Source organism: Sinocyclocheilus rhinocerous, unplaced genomic scaffold (assembly GCF_001515625.1).
Source record: "Sinocyclocheilus rhinocerous isolate Xijiao unplaced genomic scaffold, SAMN03320098_v1.1 scaffold1435, whole genome shotgun sequence".
Lineage (NCBI taxonomy): Eukaryota > Metazoa > Chordata > Actinopteri > Cypriniformes > Cyprinidae > Sinocyclocheilus > Sinocyclocheilus rhinocerous.
In genome coordinates, this window is record NW_015644861.1 from 212815 (window position 1) to 236452 (window position 23638).

At 35.7% G+C, this 23638-nt stretch overlaps 1 pseudogene; it reads left to right on the plus strand.

Moving 5' to 3' along the window:
* Positions 1-23638, plus strand: part of LOC107758874 (dachshund homolog 2-like) — a 38470-nt pseudogene that overhangs the window by 11556 nt on the left and 3276 nt on the right.

Below are 23638 nucleotides of genomic sequence, written 5' to 3' on the forward strand. Positions count from 1 at the left end.
TCTAGAAAATGCGTGAAATATGCGTTCTGTGTGAACGGCTTGGTTTCAGTTTTGATGTAAACAAGATCTTCTGATGTTCTCTTTTTCCTCAATATTTTTAATGAACAACGCAGCAGCGCCGCATCTAGTGGCTTCCATTGGATAGGCTAACAAAAACATTTATAATGCAACGACACTTACATCGTCATCGCATCTCGTGCGCCACTGATAAGGCTGCCTCCTTAACGCACACCTAAAATTTGAATGCAACGTTTTTGCATTCGAATGTGGATTTTTATTTTAAATTCGACGAATATTCGAAGTTCCAATTTTTTTTTGACAGCCCTAATGCTTATTTTATTTATTTTATCGAACACAATAGTTTTTTTCCTTTTAATTTTGGGGTGAAATAAGAAACCAATTTCGTGACATGTTTCTGAGAGATTCACCCTAACAGTTATAGTTAAAGGTCCCATATTGTCAAAACTGAAATTTCCTGGCTTTTTTCATGATAACTGTGGTCTAGGTGCTATGTAATTACCATATAAGTTTTAAAACAGTCAATCCACAGTCAAATGCACACAGCCTGCATAAAGTAGCTGTGATTTTTCACGAACCGTTGTGACTTCCGTAAAAAGGTGACGTCAGAACTACTCAGTCACCGCCTTCAGTCACCACCCCGAGCACTGCCCACAGTTCCACTCTCCTTTTGTCAATCCCCCCGACAACATCGCGTCCATGCCATTGCTGAGCAACAACAACATGGAAACATGTAGAGACAACGCTGTTCAGTCTGGTTGTCAGGAAACGTCATCATTGCACAGTAGGGCTGTGACGGTCGCCGCGTCATCCGTTGTCTGTTGCCACCGGCGGTAGTGCACGTGACGTCACACACTCTATAACAACGCTCGGCTGGCCAGGTTTGTATTTACTGCAAAACAAACAAACATGAATTACCACTCTGAAACATCCTGTTGTAAGCGCGTTTGAGGAGGTGGTTGGTTATCTCCTGTCGTTGCCGATTCGGGGTCTGAGTTCGGCTCAAACATGTAAGGCCGGACAACATTTCCCTCAGCAGTGACCATCATTACCGGTGTTTCTATTGACCTTACTTGTGAGTATCACCAATCCACAGCAGGCTACAGCATACATGACCCTAGTTACCTGTGGTTGGCCTGGCCGTGCGTCACTCAGAAAACAACAGGCCAATCAGAAGAGAGGCTCATGAATATTAATTAGACAGGCCAAAATCGACCTGTTCTTTGCAGAGCTCCTGAGAGAGGAGCTGTAAAAATATATTGAGATGGTTTTTGGTACTTATACCGCAAATATACATTCTTAAGGACATCAAGACTTAAAATAAAACTCCAGAAAGGTGTAAAATATGTGACCTTTAATGAACATTTATGGATGAGGAACTACAGTGAGACCTGTGGTCAACATCTTTGACAGCTGTTTGATATCTATCATGGCAGTAAATAGTAGCACTACCCTCTCTCTGTGTGTGTGTGTGTTTGATTGACAAAATGAATAGTTGTTGAACTGTGTGTGTTTGTGTGTGTGTCTGAGCTTTAGTAATATGTCTTTGATCTCTGGGGGAATCCTCCCTTGTCCTCCATCTGCCACCAATCATAGCCAATGACAGAGTATTGATTGAGAACAGGTTTCCATAGTAACAGGCTTTTGGGTGTGGTCTGATATAGGTTTTATGCAGAGTTTGTCTTTAATAAAATGTAATATTTTCACCTACACTCTAGAGTAAACACATCAATAAATAAAGAGTTATTTTTGTGTTCATGATGCTACAGCAAATAGCACTGTATGTATGTGATCAAGCATATTTAATTAGATTAGATTAGAGCAGATAATACGTTATTGTCCACTATGTGGAAATTTGTCTTTGGCTTCACAAACAAGACTACATACAAACAAATGAAACATTATGTATCGCAAATAAAATACATAGTATCACATTAGAAAATCATGATGTCCTTTAATTTGAAATAAATAAATATTTAAAGTGCATTGTAAAGAAAAATAATGTAGGAACTAGATTTTGTTTAAAATATACTTATAAGGATAATTTAGAAAAAAAAATCATTTAGGTTTTATTATATATGTATATTTAATGATTTAATGTTAAACATAGTCATTTACCTCACTTCACAATAATTTAAAAAACAAACAAATAAAAAATCAGTGGTGTCATGCACCTCAAAAAAATTAAGGTTCTGCCTAAATGTAAGCATAACAATTACTGTGTATAACATTAAATCGATATTTCAGAACTGCTGAATGCACACACACAAATATCGGCATTAATCTCGAAAAAATCTATTTTGTTCTGGATTTGAATACTGTGTGATAGGATATGTTTATTATACTACATTATAATGAACTGCCAGAGATCGCGGTGCATGTGGAAAACAGCAGAATTGACTCTTTGAAATATATCATCGTTTATGTGTCATGTGAAAAACCCAGCCCCACATATATATATATATATATATATACATATATACATACACACACATAATAAAACCTAAATAAATTTTTCGCTGTAACTAGGCTACAATGACTTTTTAAAGTCGTTCTAAAATAGGAACCAAAGCGCAATTCTCTATTAGTCCTGTAGATTCAGTTTTCTACGTTTCTGTAGCTTATTGTGAATAAAAAACATCAGTGTGGAGTTTGTATGTTCTCTCTGTGTTGATGTTGATGTTGTTGTTTTTTTTTTTTTTCCAATTATTGCGAAGTGAAAGGAATTGAATAGCCTCTCTTTGCGCGGACACAAAGGTCTCTTAGCAAAGTTATTCGTATTCGAGTTTGTGGTCACCGGGATCAATGGCACAGATAAACATGAATTATTATTAGAATAATCCTGGCCTGTCCCTGCTCTCTTGGCCGCATAGCAGGCTCATAATTGTATGGCTGTGGTTCGTTATACGAGTATGAATAAACATTTACAATTTCCTCAGCATCCGAACTGTCATTGCGATCCATTGTTTTCCTATTATTTAAATTGACCACACTCCCTCCCGTTACGTCACTTCTGGTTTTGGCGAATTTCAGATGCGGAAGTAAAATTTTCTCACAAAAACGACTCCAGAAGCCTCAAGTAGCGTATTTATAAGTATATTTTATACAAAATCTAGTTCCTACATTATTTTTCTATACATTGACTCACTGGGTCTCTAACCTGCAATATGCACTTTAAATAAATAAGCAAATAGAACAGAATAGATGTCAATTCTTCCATTAAGTAAATTATTTTGTGGGATTTTTTCACATAGGTGAAAAAACACTGAAAAAAGGTGTATTTATTTTGAAACAAATAAATAAATTAAATTTTACAAATTTACCAGAAACGGCAAATAACAAATTGAATTAAACATGAAATTCTGAAGTAGAAAACTACATTTTTATGTACTCCAATAATCCAATTTTATTAGCTTCGAAAAAAAAATTTTTTGTGCAAAATTACATAAAGATTTGGTCACATTGTTTTGCATGTTTTATATTGTTTTTATAGAAATACTAAATATTAACTTTCAAACATATTTATTTATCATTTACAATGCTCACAGTTAGACTAAATACTTGGACAATCTTTACTTAAATTGCATTTTCTAAAAACACTCTTGTTTTGGAATCAGAATTGGTAGGATGCTAATATTTTGCTAAAGAAATTATTATTTGCAAAAGAAAACAGAAAATGGTCTAAAATAAAGATAACAATGTTATCTTGTAACATACTGCAGTTTCTCAGCATGCAACTTTTGTCAGATCTGTAGAATTTTGCATCTTTTGTCAGATCTGTAGAATTTTGCAACTTTTGTCAGATCTGTAGAATTTATATACAGAATATTTTACTAAATATTGATTCACTAACAAAAAAGTTTCAAAAGGTACTGTTAAAAAAGTTTACATGGTTTTAGACTTAATCAGCTTATTAATTATAATCAGTCTAATTATAAACACAAATTACTCTTTTTGTTCCCTATGAATCAAACTCATGACCTTGGCATTTGTCGCATCTTGTTTTACCTGTTGAGCTACAGAAAAGCAGTCTTATCTGATACCATGATGTTGGCACGACTGGCTTGTATAGCCAGTGTGTTTCCAGTGCCTACAATCAGTTATTTTTATGAGAGTTTGTGTGCGCCAGTGACCTCTGCATGACTGCATCGCTTTCTTCAGAGGCTCATCCTGTCGTTCACGAAAAGAGAGGAATTCTTTTCTCTCTGATAATACAGAACAAAAGAGCTGTTGTCAGTAGATCTGGATTAGTTTTTTTTGTGTGTTTCCGTGCATGTACAAAGAAAGATAGAGCGAGAGAAAGAGAGGGAGAGAGAAGTGATATCAAGAGATCAATGAATGAGCATCTCCAAGAGCTGTATTACTGTAAGCTTTGTAAACAGCGTTCTTCCTTTTGTCTTTGCTTTTAAGAAAGAGGAAACCATTCACACCCCCTTACATCAACACACCGTCCCACACACACTGCACACATTCCTGTTAGGCTGACACAGCGGGTTAGTGGATGTATAAACATTACACACCAGGATGAAAAGAGAGATATGAGCAGCTGAACTGCCGTGGAAATGCTTTTTTCCCCCTTCTCTTTCTTTCTCTCTGTTGGGATTAATCCGCATATGCTTGTGGCTCTTTCAGGCATCAAAGTAATTAAGTGTGCAAAAGGCATACACAATCCTTATTGTTTCAAAATCGCATTGCCTTATTAAATTTACTCTGTTTAAAATCTAAACTGCTGCTGAGCCTGTGTTAATACTCAGAGATTTCAAAGGGGCCATATGAGAGAAAACAGGATTTTCCTTGCTCTTTTAAATTACAAGAGTATTACATTTCAGTGCAGTGCGTAACTCGCCCTGCACCGTTTATCAAACAGACATGAATAATTGCTAAATTTAGTGGCTTGTTGAGGAGAGCTGAGCTATTACTTTTCAAAGTGATCTGACTTTTTGACTGGAAGGTAATAAAAAATAATAAAAGATCCCATAGACTTACATTTGAAGGTGGGACCCAAACCATACTGAGACTTGAATGTGTGCTCTTTTGACTTGATCACTCAGAATCCCTTGGCAACTGCATAGCAATGTACTCAAAACCACTCAGCACATTCGCAACACCCTGGCAACCATCCACATTACCCTACAATTGGGACAGTGAGTTTTGCACAGGCATATTTTCATACAGTATGAAATGACAGTATGAAATATGCTGATGTAGGGAGGTTAGTCAAACATGAAGGTAATTTAATTAAACTAAGGTAATATAACTAAACTACTAACTACTTTAACTAAATTTCTAATTAAATAATAATAATGATGATACATATACTCCCACAACATACACAGGGCAAAGTTATGTATAAAAATGTTAAAGATATGGTATTGCAAAAATATCGGTTTTACCAGTTAATTGGTGGCAGTTCTTTTTGTAATTATTGTTTATTGGCAAAAATCAACAAAGATAGTTGCAATAGGATTTTTCCCTCTGTGTCAAGCGCTAGAGAAAAATGTGACATTTCACCCATTAAATTTATAGAATTTGTTATTTGTTATTGTTATTCGTTTTTTTAAGTTTTATGTAGGTTGTTTGGAGATTTTTAAGAGTATCTATATTTTTATATTTATTTTAATTTCTTTTATTTAACAATTATACAACATTTTCCTGCATAAGTCATTATTGTTAATTTTGTAATAAAGTTTAGAACTTTTTTATACTGGGAGGAAAATTCAATAATTCATATTCACCATCCAGAGGTCACTTCTGAAATATTCAATCTGTTTAAAAATACAATGTATAATATTCAACAGGCAATTTTCGGTCCATTGTATTTCATTTTACCAATTCGCTTCCACATATTCAGTGGTTCAAATTTGGCAGAATATTCAGCATTGCACATCTGGGAACAGCAGGAATAGCAGTAGAGTACGGATGCATGATCTCCATCTGCTGTTAGTCGCTCACCAGCATGTGGTGCAAGCAGGTGTTGATGAAGACCAAAGCAACAGGTAGAGCAAGTCATTCATTCACAGAAACAGATTTGCAGAAATGGAACAAACGGTAAGTAGAAGTTATGATTATCAGGATCGGTATGTATATGCGGAAAAGCTGATTAAGACACAAAAGCTGTGTTTACGTTTAATTCAACATCTTCACATCCTACATGTAAACAGCTTTCTCTACTACAAAGGACATTATAATGCTATTTTACCCGACAATGATGTACAGAACTAACATTACATTCCTTATTTGGGTTTAGGAAATGTAAATAAAATAAATTCCTTTGCCCATCCTCTCAGGATACCTGGAATCGGTGTTACAAGTACCGCAGATTCATCATTTTGCCATTTTTGTAGCATAAACACCATCAAACCGATTAAAGATTCAGATCTTCCGATGTTTCTCTATAGCGCTGAAATCTAAAGATGTCTGAGTTCCAGTCCCTGTGCAGCTGATACTCAACTGCCATTGGCTCATCTGTGTTCAAGGAGGCGGCTTACTGATAGGTCAATTGCATATCGCAAGTCACGTCCTATTCTTACCTGGATTATCAGTCACACAGTTTTAGGTTGACAGTGGTTTAAGCTCATAACCTTTGTTTAATCATGCCCGCATTCTCCACCAAAATATGTAGCAAATTAGCTCAGAAGGCAAATAATAATAATTAATCATAACTCGTTATGATTAATTATAAATATTTGGATCAGCTTATAGAATTATTATTACAATCAACAAACCTGTTCTGAATTGTTTATTAATTCTAAGAAATGTTTATATCCGGGGTATGGGAAATAACGTTCTTATTGTACAATACTACTCAGAGCATGTAGCCAAAATCTGCATGATTAGGGACTCCAGTTATGAGCAAATCAACATACAACCTTGAGTGTGATACAAATGAGACTTTACAGTAAACACTTAAACTATTCTAACACACACACATACATGCATACAGTTTAGCAATGGAAAGAGAGCTTAAGCAGAGTACAGGAATGCAAGAAGTTTTAATATTGTTTGGGATTTGGCCGATCAACAGCCTTGAGCAAACCATCAATTTCCTAGTTCTAACACACCCTTCTTTAAAAGGGGTGGGGATACTTAATGGATCAAACAATGAGACTAAGTTTGATACTTGCATGTCTTGCCCATTTGAATAAAAGTGTCCTGATGCAGTTTGTTGAGGCTCCAGTTGATCTTGATTGATGTTGTCTTGATGAGAGAGAGCCAGCTGAAGTCTGAGGATCTTTGTTGAATGGAAAGATAAGGCCGCAGCCTGGCACAAACTTAGGTGTCTTCTAGCTCAGCATCTTCATCTTCTCAGAATCTAAAAACGCACCTGATCTTGTGATCAATGATCTTTAAGTCTGAAGATGTCACACCCTCAGGATTTGAGTAAGCCAATGAGGAATGGTAACTTTGGAGGGAAATTTTACGATCCTTTGTCTTGTAGCAGGGTGTTTTGCAAATGAAACTGGATTGGCTGTTCAAGAGAAGAATCTTCCAAGATTCTTATAATACTAATGCGTCACAGAGTTAGCAAAATGTCATGTAAATTAACAAATAGGATACGTAATTTGGATCTTATAGATACCAAGCACGGCATATGTGTGATCTTGGTCAATGAAGTAATACTAAAACATTCATTCAAGGTTTAATATATAGGCAAAACACAATAAACATACAGTATATTGTATTATATGATTGCATAGGATACATGATTATACATGTCTCAAGTGAATAGTAGACACAATGTTCTGGAATATGTATGTTTATTCATTGAAAGGTATATGAATTTATGTGGTGGAAAGGTCCATCCTGTGGGCCTGTGTCTGTCTTTCGCAGGGTCTGTTCCATTGCACATAGCATCTTTCCACATACTTTCGAGCAGTAAAACAGTCTTATCAGATGGTAGCCCTGGTAACTGAGCCCTCTTGGAGTGATAGTTGCACTTTCGGGGGATGGTTCATGGAACTCACAGAGTGGGTTTTAAAGATTATTTGTTAAATATAACAAATAATTGTGTGTCTGCTCTGTTCAATCGTTACACGTTAGTGCTCAGTGCACTTTCTGGCCCAACCTTTGAACCAGCTCAAGTCGAGTGTCTTGAAAGTGCTCTCATTTAAGACAGAGCTACTGCTCATCAGCTCATGTTAGCGTGTGAGAAGCGAGTGGGTGATCTGCATGCCCTGTCAGTAGAGATGGGCATAAATACATAAAAATGTATTTACAATAAAAATACAAAATACTGTGTGGAAAAATGTATTTAAATACATTAAAAATATGTGCAATGTAAGAGCAAGAGAAGAGCTATTGGGAAAAGCAACAAAGTCCCTTTTGAAATTTGCTGAACAGTCTGCATCCGAACCTTCAGAATGTTTTTGTTTTTGTTTTGACCTTTGTAAAGCCTTTCCAGTTCCAGAACTTAGAAACTATATTTACATTAGATAGATATTTTTGTTAAGTGTATATACACTACTGTTCAACAATTTGAGGTCAGTATAATATTTTTTTTTAGCAAGGATGCATTAGTTTGATCAAAAGTGACAGTAGAGACATATATGATGTTTCACAGTGCTTCTATTTTAAATAAATGCAGTTCATTTGAACTTTCTATTCACCAAAGAATCCTGCAAAAAAAAAAAAAAATTTATTACCATTTCCTCAGTTTCTTGAGCAGCAAATCAGCATTTAAAAATGATGTCTGAAGGATCATGTGACACTGAAGACTGGAGTACTGATGCTGAAAATTCAGCTTTGCAATCACAGGAATAGATTACATTTTAAAACATATTAAAATAGAAAACATTTATTTTAATTGTAATAATATTTCACAATATTACTGTTTTTACTATGTTTTTGATCTGTGGTTGTGTATATTTTTTAATGTTGCCTGTTTTATATCAGTAATCATGCTGTGAATTGAGAAGAAAATCAGGTGAAATATTTGCTTGGAAGATATCTCAATTTAATGCAGAACCGTTATCAGTGATTTAATTGTAATTTTTGGCATGCTAGAAAATTTTAGTTGTAAATCTGTTCCCTGTCAAACTTGTAGCTGTAATTTCATTTAAAAGTCTTGTTGTTTTTTAAACTTTTTTCATTACTATTTTTTCTATTGCTATTTTTTTTAAAGTGTTATTACTAAGTTTTTTTGTTTGTTTTATTTATTTTGCATTTTAAATAGAAATATATGTTTTTTATTCACTTTAAATGTGTTAATTTTTCTACAGTCCTCTAAATCCTCTCCATTGTCTGTCTCTGTTGTCCTTAATGATGGGCACAATGCTAATGTGTTTACACCCTTCACAGCTCTCGTCCAGGCCGCCCACCAAAGCGTTCCTATAGGGCCGGTGTGCAAGAAAGCCCCAGAATCCTCCACCAAAGAGCAAACAGCCTTCTGCCTCTAGCCCTGCTGTCATCCACAGGTAAACCCAACCGTACACACACCCGTCTCGTTTTTCACCACGTTCAGTGCGCTGTAAATTTAGATGAGCCTCAATTTACTCATTCACAGCCTCCTTCAACACATATGAAAAGTATCTGCTTAAATCACTCCCTCCTCTGTTGTCCTTCTGCTCATCTTTCATTCTCTCTCCCTTTCTGCCGCTCAGTTCGGTCATCTTTCATGCACCTCCTTTACGGGTGACAGTGATGAATGACACACCCCAGCGGGATCACTCATCCATCTGTTCATCCCTCTCTATTTCCCTCTTCCTCTCACTGGCCAGAAGCCTTACATCCCCCGTCCTTGCTTCTCAACTCTACTGTATCACATTGGGAAGGGTGGATGCTGAAAATGTACTGAAATCTGCCCCAAGAAATGTCTTATTTCTGCCAGAGTCAGGGGCGTAGCAATCATTATACCTGGAAGGGCACATGTCCTTCCCACTTTTAGACAATTATGGCTAAGTCTCAGGAAGCAGTGCCTTTTTTTTTGCAAGATAATGTCTGTAAAATGTAATTTTATTTTATTTTTTTCATTTTTTATCACTTGAAAGTTATAACTTAACTTTAAAGAAGTCATATTTTCCCACCACAGACCCAAAGTACCTGGGCGTTAACCATCATAGACAGTTTTTATGGCCTATTTTTAAACATCAGCCCTCTATCATGTATGTGGTTATATCAGTAGTTATGTTTGTTATTTTTCAATTTTCAACCATCACAATAAGTTTACCCTACTACATTACATATGATACACACACACTATTATTAAGATAAATATTATTTATTTTATTATTTGTTGTTGTGGGGTAAAGATCAGAAATATGACTACTTATTTTACTTTTTTATCTTCAGTTTGTTTTAATTAAGGTTCAGTAATTTTGTAATGTGCTTTAATTTTATTATAATTATTTCCAGGTAGCTTTAATTTATTATTATTTTTTATTTCAGTTTTAGTTTTAGTCATTGTAGTACTTCAGTTGCAGCTTATTTTTTTCTCAGTTAGAGGCAAGATTTCTAATTTAAAATCTAAAAATTTAAAATATAATTTCTTATCAAGTTTATCATCTAATATTTATATTATATTTCAGCTTCATTTAACTTCAATTAACTAAAGTATTTTTAATAGTTATATTTTTAGTTTTATTGAACAATAACAACACTTTACATTATATACACTCAGTAATCTTGAGCTTTGTGCCTAAAATATGAATATAATTTTCCCCCCCATATTAGAGTGAAACTACTTAGCTTGATGAGGCCAGTATAAGTGTACACAATAAAATAATGACCTCTGTTTCACTGTGGTCAATAAATAAATAAATAAATTAATTAATAAAAATTCTCCCATAAATATGATGTTAGAGAGATCAACATTTTTAAGACCCTAACCCATTCTTCAAATCTGTACACCTGGTCAAAAAGATTTAGCTATATACTGTATGCTTATCAGCACGTGTATATGTATGTGTGTACAGTAAAGGCACTGCAAAAAGTATTCCCTCTCTCTCTCTCTCACACACACACACACACACACACACACACACACACACACAAAGTTGTGGGGTCACCATGGAGGATGCGCTAGACTGTGCAGTGATATTCTGCCGTGTTTGAGCAGTTACCGTGGAGATGTCACTTAGTGTCTTGGCATCGTCAAGTGCCAGATGCCAGGAATCGTTAGGAATGAGAGTAGGGCAGTTTGCTTTGATTTGCCAAGTGCTCAGTCATTGTTTGGGACTATGACAGTTGGGTAAAAAAATAAAAAATTGTGGCACCATTTGAGTGAATCAGTGATTATATTCCAAAAGAAATATACTGTACAACAGGCAAGTAAACACAATGGAGATATAGCAGTATTTTGCGTACCATTTTGTTTGCTTCCATAGAAAAGAAAATCAGAAATGAGTTTAATATCTCATTTGTTTCTCTTAGACAGAAATTCAGAGGCTTCTTAAATTGTTTGTCTGCGAAAAAACCCCCAAAACAAAACACCAGAGTAATCTCTTTGTTTCTCTAGAGCTTCAGAAGTGATATGAACAATATCTTAAACTGTGCTCAGATTTGCCAATATACAGTGCCAAGATCAAATGTCAGAGATTTCAATATGATACTTTTTTTTTCATCCAGTTTTTGACGATTTGTTGGTCTGAGCTGTACTATCTACATTGATTTTGTATTTCTGTACTCTTACTGAACATAAGTAATATCTCAAGATAATGGGATCTGAGGTATGTGACAATGGCATGATATTGTTTCTCTCAGTTTTAAATATTAGTTAAGTAAAATTTGACTTTGACATTTATTCAAATATTTTATTTTCATATTCTTTAATCTACAACTGCAGCGAATGTTGGCATTTTTTGGAATTGTTTGTCACTTAGGGCAATGACAGACAGCAGGGGGTGGTGCCAAAAAGCGGATAGGAGAGGAGAGGAGAGGAGAGGAGAGGAGAGGAGGCTCAGTATTTAAGTTCCATATAATAGGCTATAATGGTGTATACACACACACAGAAGAATATACCTTAAAGAATAATACTCTCATATATACACTATCGTTCAATAGTTTGGGGGTGTTTTTTTAAATGTTTTTCTTATGCTCATCGTGGCTGCAGGTATTGATAAAATTACAGACAAAAATTTTAATATTGTGAAATATTATTAAAAATTAAAAGAACTGTTTCCTATTTGAATATGTTTCAAAATGTAATCTATTCCTATGATAGCAAAGCTACATTTTCAGCATTATTACTCAGTCATCAGTGTCATATGATCCTTCGGAAATTATTCTAATATACTGATTTGCTGCACAAGAAACATTTCTTACTATTATCAATGTTGAAACGGAACCATTGATCAGAATTTATTTGACATAGAAATCTTTTGCAACTTTATAGATGTTTTTATTGTCACTTTTAACCGATTTAATGCATCCTTGGTGAATAAAGTATTGATTTCTTTACAGAAAAAAAGAAATCTTTCTGACCCCAAACATTGCTGATAAAACCCCAAAGTGTTTACTGATATATACGTATGTGTATATTTCTAAGCATTTTCTCTGTACCTGGAATATTTCACCCAAAAATGATAATTCTTCATTCCAAACTTAAATGTGGAATGCAAATGGAGATATTTAGCAGAATGTCCAAGCTGCTTTTACCATAAAACTAAATTGACCAGTGATTTTCATTATTGCAAAGCTCAAAAAATGACAAAATGTACCATAAAGTACTCCTCCAAAATCATTTGACAACTTTTTATAAGGAAAAGACTGAAATTTAAGCTACGGTGCTTTAAGTTGTATCATAAGTATGAGTTTCGAACAATATGAGAGTGATTACATGTTTTTTGGATGAACTATTCCTATATTGGTGAGCTGCATCAAACAGCTCAGTTTCTCAGCTTTTAATAAGCATGATTTTTGTATAAATGTACATATAATCTTAACTATTCTCACATTGTGTGTGGTCGTGACTTTGTTTCTGGTATACCGTAAGAGCTCAAGGAATAGAGTTCCCCCCTCAGGACAATCTCCCTTCACATGAACGAACGCTTTCCTTCTTGTCAAACAGCTTATGTAACTCAACTCAAGTCTCTGAAGATTGTTTTTCCCATGAGTCCACAGCGAAGCTCATGCAACAGCTGTATACTAGATTTAGACAGTCAGCATTTACATAGAGATGTTAAAGTCATGATTAGCCAAGCAGCCAATGCTCTCCTGAGGGAATATGCTGCTCTTTACTTGTGTGTGTGTGTGTGTGTGTGTGTGTGTGTGTTATTGGTCCATTGTTTTTCTCCTTATCAGCAGTCAGCCTCACCTGCAGTTTTCTTCTTCTTTGTCACAATGTGGGGGAAAATCGTGACCTTGTCAAATGCAATATACACGCTCACCCAAACACATATGCAAAAACATACAGACACACACACGCCATCACACGCACAATGGACATCTTTAGAGGTACAGTGTTGTGAATTATATTATGTTGTGAATTATAATGAGAGAGGCAACAATTTTAACATCAATCACTAGTCCAGAGAATTGACTGTCTGTCAGTAATCAATACTTTTAATTTTTTTTAATTTTTGACAGTATCCATGGGAAACCAAGGCCAGAGCTCTTTGCCTAGCTTGTGCTGGTGGTGGGAGGAGTTTAAAGTGATTTGATTGGCAGATGGCTATTTCTTGGACGACTTCCATGATATGCTTATATAAATAATGCAGTCCAGCTAACAGAGCTAATTCAGGTCCCTTATCTCACTGTGACCCTCCAGTTGCTCTGACTAAACCCTGCTGCTGATGACAACATCCATTTACTGTCAACTAAGGAATTTATTGCTGTAACTTTTAGGCTAATGTGCTTCATAAATAGCACATCTCTTAGCAGCCTGAAATCAGTATTTTAAGGTATTCAAGTGTCCCATGATCCTTCAGAAATCATTCTAATATGCTGATTCGGTGCTCAAGAAACAATTCTTATTATCTTGGCTCTTCTTAATATCTTGGCAAATTTGAGCTCTGTTTGAGATTGTTGACATCTTTAATAAAATTGTTGTGGAGACACATGAGTTGAGATCAGGTGAGATATCAGTGGAGTGTTGTGGGTGTGTACACAGTTGTTTGTGATATTGTACTTGAATGTGTTGTAGGTCTAACAACAGCTGCGATGGCTGAAGCTTTGAAGATACAGAAGATGAAGCTGATGATGAGTCTACACAATACCCACAATGGCTCAGAATTTGATTCAGATGAGCTCAACTCTAATACAGGTACAGGTAGAGCTTGTGCTTTCACGATTTGTTTGTTAATGTGTGTTTGTGTTCCTTTAAGGCAGCTTGTTTAAAGTGCAATCTGTAGATGTACCAGACAGATGGCTTTGCAATTGTAACCTGGGCCTTTTAGGTGAGATGAGCCCCATCGCAGAGCTCGCTCAGGGGGCCCATGTTGCAGGGTTGTGCTTGGTTTACAGAGACTAATGGTGACATTAATGACTGCTGCCTGACTGTGCATTTAGAGAAGACCAACAACAGACAGGAGAATAGTTAATCGTACACCAGCCTTAGAGATGAAAAAAGACATTTGGTGCAGGGGTGCATGTGTTTGTGTGTGTGCATACAAGCAAAGCAAAATGAGAAAATGGATAAATGGATAATGTTATATATGCACAATATTTGTGTGCATTACTGGATGCATAATTTGTGGATGATGCAAAGTATTTCAAAAGCGTGCAACTGATATGCCTTTAGTGGCTTCTCTGATTTAACTATTATTTTGTTATATATTTAATGTTTATTATTTTGCCTCTATATTTATATTTATTTGTATTGATATTTAAATTTATATTTATTTCTCACCCATCTGACATGGTATAATACAATATTATGATAGCAAATGAGACATCATATTTCACGAAACACACGTGAAACCAGAAAATGTGCATTATTAATTTTTCAAGACTGCCAGTACATTTTAAAGGTGGAAAAACACACAACTGCTGATCAGCAAAGTAGCAGTTTCAAAATGGCAAAATATTGTCTGATCCTTCAGAAATCATTCTAATATGCTGATTTGCTGCTTTTTTCTACATTTGCTGCTACATTATCAACATTGAAAACAGTTGTGCTGCTTAATATATTGTGGAAACTGTTATGTATATATTTTTTCAGGATTCTCTGATGAATAGAAAGTTAAAATAGCCATTTATTTGAAATAGAAAACTAACATTATAAAATTCTTTACTGTCACCTTTGATCATATTAATGCATTCTTGATTTATAAAAATATAAATTTCTTTAAAAAAAATCTTACCTCAATTTTCTAAATGTGTGTGTGTGTGTGTGTGTGTGCGTGTGTGTGTGTATGAGGAATATTGCACTTCTTTTCGTTTTTGCACTAATCAGGACTTGCTACTGTAGACAGATTTGCAGGCATCACATGAAATCTTGAGTCTCCAATCACAGCAGCCATATACTAAATGTGGCTGAAACTAACACAGATAATGTAGACTTCAAAGGCCATTCTCACAAGAGTTTAGGAGGAAGAGAGCACAGCGTTCCTAGTGAGAACAGCTGTGGACAAGCAGAATTTAGGAGAGAAGAAAAAAACGGCCTTCATCAGAAAGATGGAATGCAGTCAAGGAAAATCAACATCAAGGATGACATCAGAAGAGAAGAGAGAGACAGTGAGAGATACTTTTTTCTCCCTGCGTTGACAAGTTGAAAGAAAAATTCCATGCATTATTTAACAAGATGGCCGAAACCTGTCATAGGGGTGATTGCCTGCGTTAACAGAAACAGGTGTGCGCTGTGTGCACGCATACGGGTGTATTTTAGCACATGTGTGCTTGGTTTCACGTCCACGCGCGCTTAGCAAGGAAGTCGTGTATAGTGTAACGCACACATTATCTGTTTGCCCCTCTCTCCCTGCGAGCATATGGTCAGCATTTTTGGATCTTCACCCATCCACCCCCTTTCTCTCTCTTCTTGTCTGTTTGAAGTTGCCCTCATTTTTAAGATGCTGTTTAAATCAGTAGTTTTTTGTGCAGCCAATGTATGTGTGTTTGTTTTGGTGAGAGCAAACATGTAGAAACACAAATCTCTTCTAGTTGACATTTAAAGCATTTCTCACTTGATCAAACAGTCTAGACAAGCTGACCATCTGGTGTTTATTAATTACTAGGATACAAATTACTGTAATTAATTACTGGCCAAAAATACTCAAAAGTGAGCAATAACCATTTTCATTAGACAGTTTTGACCTTGTCATCATGTCTCATTTTTCCCTCATTCGTTGATTTTTGCAAAGGGATATTGAGTTGCTTCTTGCACGTTTCGTTGGTGCTTTCAAAGTGAAATGTCCAGTGAGGGGCATGAAAAGCGCGTTAAGTTTTGTCCGAAACAGATGAACTTAAATCTGGCAATGTTTTATGTTTGTTGTACGTATTGCATGCAGTAGTTCAGGAATGAAATGTAAAAGGTTAATGCTCTATCCGTTTGAAAAATAACATATCACATACAATAAACCTAACTGATAATGTTAACAAAATAAACGTGAGATTAAAAACACATTTGCTGAAGCAACCATGCCATTTTAGCTTGCTTCTACAAGTCATTAAGCTCTTTTATCGAGTGTTGTGACTCATTGGACTTGTACTCAATCGCTCCACATCAAAAGTGCAGTGCCGTATAGGTGAGCTACTGAGCAAGTTTACTACATCAGAAAACTGTGGACAAGCAGAATTTAGGAGAGAAGAAAAAAACGGCCTTCATCAGAAAGATGGAATGCAGTCAAGGAAAATCAACATCAAGGATGACATCAGAAGAGAAGAGAGAGACAGTGAGAGATACTTTTTTCTCCCTGCGTTGACAAGTTGAAAGAAAAATTCCATGCATTATTTAACAAGATGGCCGAAACCTGTCATACGGGTGATTGCCTGCGTTAACAGAAACAGGTGTGCGCTGTGTGCACGCATACGGGTGTATTTTAGCACATGTGTGCTTGGTTTCACGTCCACGCGCGCTTAGCAAGGAAGTCGTGTATAGTGTAACGCACACATTATCTGTTTGCCCCTCTCTCCCTGCGAGCATATGGTCAGCATTTTTGGATCTTCACCCATCCACCCCCTTTCTCTCTCTTCTTGTCTGTTTGAAGTTGCCCTCATTTTTAAGATGCTGTTTAAATCAGTAGTTTTTTGTGCAGCCAATGTATGTGTGTTTGTTTTGGTGAGAGCAAACATGTAGAAACACAAATCTCTTCTAGTTGACATTTAAAGCATTTCTCACTTGATCAAACAGTCTAGACAAGCTGACCATCTGGTGTTTAATTACTAGGATACAAATTACTATAATTAATTACTGGCCAAAAATACTCAAAAGTGAACAATAACCATTTTCATGAGACAGTTTTGACCTTGTCATCATGTCTCATTTTTCCCTCATTCGTTGATTTCTGCAAAGGGATATTGAGTTGCTTCGTTGCACGTTTCGTTGGTGCTTTCAAAGTGAAATGTCCAGTGAGGGGCATGAAAAGCGCATTAAGTTTTGTCCGAAACAGATGAACTTAAATCTGGCAACGTTTTATGTTTGTTGTACGTATTGCATGCAGTAGTTCAGGAATGAAATGTAAAAGGTTAATGCTCTATCCGTTTGAAAAATAACATATCACATACAATAAACCTAACTGATAATGTTAACAAAATAAACGTGAGATTAAAAACACATTTGCTGAAGCAACCATGCCATTTTAGCTTGCTTCTACAAGTCATTAAGCTCTTTTATCGAGTGTTGTGACTCATTGGACTTGTACTCAATCGCTCCACATCAAAAGTGCAGTGCCGTATAGGTGAGCTACTGAGCAAGTTTACTACATCAGAAAAGGCATACATATGGAGCTGGTTATGTGACACAGACGTCAAAATGTATTAGTTTACAAATCATGCATATGGTAAGAGTGTTTTGAGATCATAACATAGTATTGTGCAAGAAACTGTGTAAAAATAAGTCTTTATTAATCGATAATCTGTCCATGTAATCAGAAGTGGTGTGAACAGGAATAAATGTTGTTGGTGTTTTACTGGCACTAGGGGTCATTTCAGCTGAAAATGGCAGTAAATTTGTAAACAAAAAAGTAAAAGGCAGTAATTGCTTACTAGCTCAAGTCAAAAGACCCCTCATAAATTAATTATATTCTATTCTAAATATGGCGTAGGTCTTCTTTTAATGTAACTCAATGGGATTATTTCATCATCCACTTGGTGAAAATGATCTGTATGACATTACAAGTACACAGTGTTCTAGACATCCGACCAAAAGCTGAACGGCGTTTCTATTTGAGTTCTTGACACAGGAAAATATACTGTATGCACGTGTGTGTACGTGTGCATGTTTGTGTTTGTTTTAGTGTGTTTCGCAGCACAGCTGCAGCTCGTGTTGTCCATTTTCATGAGACAGTTTTGACCTTGTCATCATGTCTCATTTTTCCCTCATTCGTTGATTTTTGCAAAGGGATATTGAGTTGCTTCTTGCACGTTTCGTTGGTGCTTTCAAAGTGAAATGTCCAGTGAGGGGCATGAAAAGCGCGTTAAGTTTTGTCCGAAACAGATGAACTTAAATCTGGCAATGTTTTATGTTTGTTGTACGTATTGCATGCAGTAGTTCAGGAATGAAATGTAAAAGGTTAATGCTCTATCCGTTTGAAAAATAACATATCACATACAATAAACCTAACTGATAATGTTAACAAAATAAACGTGAGATTAAAAACACATTTGCTGAAGCAACCATGCCATTTTAGCTTGCTTCTACAAGTCATTAAGCTCTTTTATCGAGTGTTGTGACTCATTGGACTTGTACTCAATCGCTCCACATCAAAAGTGCAGTGCCGTATAGGTGAGCTACTGAGCAAGTTTACTACATCAGAAAAGGCATACATATGGAGCTGGTTATGTGACACAGACGTCAAAATGTATTAGTTTACAAATCATGCATATGGTAAGAGTGTTTTGAGATCATAACATAGTATTGTGCAAGAAACTGTGTAAAAATAAGTCTTTATTAATCGATAATCTGTCCATGTAATCAGAAGTGGTGTGAACAGGAATAAATGTTGTTGGTGTTTTACTGGCACTAGGGGTCATTTCAGCTGAAAATGGCAGTAAATTTGTAAACAAAAAAGTAAAAGGCAGTAATTGCTTACTAGCTCAAGTCAAAAGACCCCTCATAAATTAATTATATTCTATTCTAAATATGGCGTAGGTCTTCTTTTAATGTAACTCAATGGGATTATTTCATCATCCACTTGGTGAAAATGATCTGTATGACATTACAAGTACACAGTGTTCTAGACATCTGACCAAAAGCTGAACGGCGTTTCTATTTGAGTTCTTGACACAGGAAAATATACTGTATGCACGTGTGTGTACGTGTGCATGTTTGTGTTTGTTTTAGTGTGTTTCGCAGCACAGCTGCAGCTCGTGTTGTCTCTGATTGCTCTTGCTTTCCCTACTCTCATCCATCTTCATCTGTCTGATTACTCTGAATTAGCGCCCTCTCACTTACATTAGAACTCCAGTCCCACAAGGTATGTAAGCTTGTGTTGACACTAGTCTTGATTTCCATGGACGTGCAGATTGTCGCACAGATGGTCGCTCTATTGTATAGTATTTATGCCATGGTGAAGGGCCCAGGTTGCGAAGTTGCCGTGGTGTTGTAATGTATCTGCAGTATAGTGTTGTGTCGTAATGAGGGAGCTTATTATTTTTAATCATGTTATTTTTGTCCGGTCGTGTGAAGACCTTATTGGTTGGAGCATGCGAGAGTCTTAAGGGGACCGACTTCATCCTGCGCTATCATTGATTCCTTCGGCACAAATCTGCCACCTAAACACCATCTGCTCCCAATGGCACTGACATGAATGCTGATTATCAGTTCAGTTCATTGTTGCTGCTGGTCGCTGGAAGATTTACTGTTTCCTTTTTTCACTAAAAATAATATATGTCCATCTTATAGTATTCTGATCACTTATTTTGGGGATATCTTTTTAAGTTAATTATTCTGAGCATATTTGTGTGTGAATGTGTATAGTATGTGGTTAAATGTGCACTTAAAGCAAACCTAAAGCAATGAATATTACTTTTAACAAACTCCAGTCTTATTTATTTTTGATTTCAAAGTTATTTTTGACACACACAAACACACAAACACACACACACACACACACACACACACACACACACAGACAGAGACAGACAGATAAAAAATTATATATGTAAAATAACAAAAAGCTCAAATGTAATTACCTGATTACCTTTACTGTGAATATTTCTTTTCACCATTTCATACTCTTTTATGATTAAACAGTATGTAGCGCTTTGTCCTGGGAGAGAGAGAAACATCCATCACCTGCTTCAGAGAAAACTCAGCACAGCTTGAACAACTCTCAGCTCAACTCTCTCCAACACACCCATCTACTGGCCAACAGTGAGTATTAACCATTCACTTTCACACCCTGATCCCTGATACAGGGATAATTCAGCATTAAACAAAATATTCTGTCAGTATTCTCACCCTTGTTGTTTCAAACCTGTATGACTTTCTGTTTTCAATTATCGTGATGATTAATGGGGACCAGAGCATTCAAGCTTCAAAAATGATGCGAAAGCATCGTAAAAGTAGTCCATATGACTAAATTTCAAATTTAATCTGAAGCCATACAATAGATCTGTGTGATAAACACACCTAAATTTAAGTAGCTATTCGCTGATTCTTTCTTCTTCTCGTAGGACTGGACCTGCCCTTCATGATGATGCCCCATCCCCTGCTTCCTGTTGGACTTCCTCCTGCCTCTGTTGCCATGGCAATGAACCAGATGAACCATCTTAATACAATTGCCAACATGGTTGCCAGTGCACAGGTGTACAGCCCCGTCTCCAGGCCGACCTCTGCCATCAAGGTAGGACATACTGTACACACCATACACTAAAACACACTCTACAAGCTCTTTTGCTGCAAGGTTATCAGGGAATGTTCACACAGTTCTAGCTTGAGTTTATTTAGGCAATTTGCTGATCCACTTGGTCCAAAGGGGTCTAAACTGCTTTAGGTAATCAAAGGTCAAGTAGCTTGAGACCTGTTTTAGGTTGTTAACCATGTTACAAATCACAGCTTAGTATGGAAGATTGTTTCTGCCACGTTATGAAAAAAAAGGTTAAAACACAATTGCTACTATTTATCTCACAATTAATTTAGATCTCACAATTCTGACTTTTTTCCTCAGAATTCAAATTTTCATTTTGAAATTGTGACTTTTTTTCTTAGAATTCTGAATTTATTATTCTGCCAAAAAATAAAAAAGGTAATTGTAACTTGTTTCCTCACAATTCTGACATTTTTTTATTGTTTATGTCTTGCAATTCTGAGTTCGTATCTCGCAGTTCTTCACAAATAAAGTCAGAATTGTGAGATATGAACTCAGAATTGTAAGACAAAAAGTCAGAACTCTGTTGGATTTCAGGTGAACTGGGGTGATGAAGATGTGTTGTTACGTGGGGAGAGTTTATGCATGTGTGTTTGTGTGATTCTTTACAGGACTGAATTTCCTCTTTTTCATTTCAGCAGGAGTGTTTTGAAGAGAGTCCCTCTGTGACACCGTCTGTAGATGGGACTGTTCCTCAGAAAACTGAACCCTCACCTCAACAAACCAGTTCACTTCCCAGCAGCCCCACACAGCCTTACACACTCTCTCCTCAAAAAACAAGTGAGTTTACATATTCAGTAGGGCTGTCAGTCAAATTAATGAGATGATATGCTGAGTAATTGATTAGTTATCATAATTAATCAAACAGTACATCAATATTTCCTGAGTGAATCCCACAAATGGATATACACTACCATTTAAAAGTTTGGTGTAAGTATATATATTTTAAAGAAATTAATACTTTTATTCAGCAAGGATGCATTACATTGACATATTACATATTACAATACATTGGTGATCCTTTTTCCAACTCAGTGATTCCTGTTTTTTGTTTTTTTCTGACATGTTGGTGTTATATCTTTCACTTGGATGTTATAAGTTACACAGAGTAAATACAGCAGGATAAAACAAAAACTGTGTCCGTCTTCATTTCAGGCTGCAAAGCAACAAAATGTGATTATTTGGAGGGAGGGAGGGAGGGGGATACTTTTCTATACCCACTGTACATACATATGTAAAAAATGTAGTTTCTGAATGTTAGTGGATTTACAGAGACCCAGTTATTGTGGTTAGCATCTTCATCTTGAAGTGTGATATTACTGTTGTTTCATAATATCATACATACAGTATAATGTCCATAGAAAACGACATTATATGATTTACATTGAGGAAAAAAGATGTTAAGCTAATCAACAAGGCTTGACTCTGCTGCATACACAATAACAGCACAAAGCAATATGTTGGCAATAGTCTGTGCTACTCAGAAACTTCTTGTTTCATTTATCTGCTGTCTTTATATATCTCTTGCTCTCTCTGTAGCATACGATGTTCATGATGAACAAAGGGAGATAGACTCAACTCTGCATATGAACAGACTTTCCAACGACAGGGGTGAGTTTCCTCAACATAAACGAAATTTCATAAAAAATAAAATTTAATATAACACAACATTACGTAAAAGCCTCTCCTCTGACCTCTTCTGCTCTCAGTATAGTTCAATTATTACACAGAGCCACTATATTGCCTTTAGTTGGGTGATGTAATGGTATACTGTATGTTGTAATGGGATATTCTAGGTTCTATACACAAGTAATCTCAAAACAATTAAAATAATATGCTCGTGCTTTGCTTCATCCGCTACTAGCAAATGTATAAAAAGCATATATCGACAGACATACACTACTGTTTTAAAGTTTAGGATCAGGAAGATTTTTTTTTTTTTTTAATTGTGATTAAATTAATACTTTTATTTAACAAGGACGTATTAAATTGATCAAAAGTGACAGTAAAGACTTTTGTAATGCTACAAAAAATGTCAAATAAATGCTGTTTTTTTAACTTTCTGATTGAGATAACGACTGCAGAAAATTCAGCAACTATATATTCTGCACATTCTTCAAAAAGAAAAAAAAGTTCTTATTTGCTGAAAATCTTACCTAATTTTGAATTAGTTTATTGTAATATTTTCTTTGTTCATTTTAATTTTAGTTAAAGTTTTATAATTTTCTTGTTTTTGCCATATTTATTAGTTTTTTCAAATATGTCTAGATCATTTTTATTTCAGTTTTAGTTTAAATTATTATAGTACATCAATTCAATCAAAATGAGAAATATTGCCTTGCTAGCTAGCTGCAATATTTTTTTAACGTTTATTTTATTTCAAGTAATTGTTTTATGGTTTTAGTTTTTGTTAACTATAATTTGAAACTACATAAATGATGACAATTTAAATTTATAGCTAAACTATTGCTTTAACAGTCAGCTGATCAGTTGAATTCATCCCTTTGTGTTTATTATTTTACAGCTGAACAAAATGCACTGATACCAACAATCTTTGAGAAGGTCCCAACTCAATCATTGTCCTCTGGCTTCCCTGCTTCCCTTCTTTTCACAGATGGCCTCTCTTCTGTCGAGATGCTGCTCACTAATGTCCAGGTATGGCCATGAAGGAATACACACACACATACACACACACACACACAAACACAAACACACACACA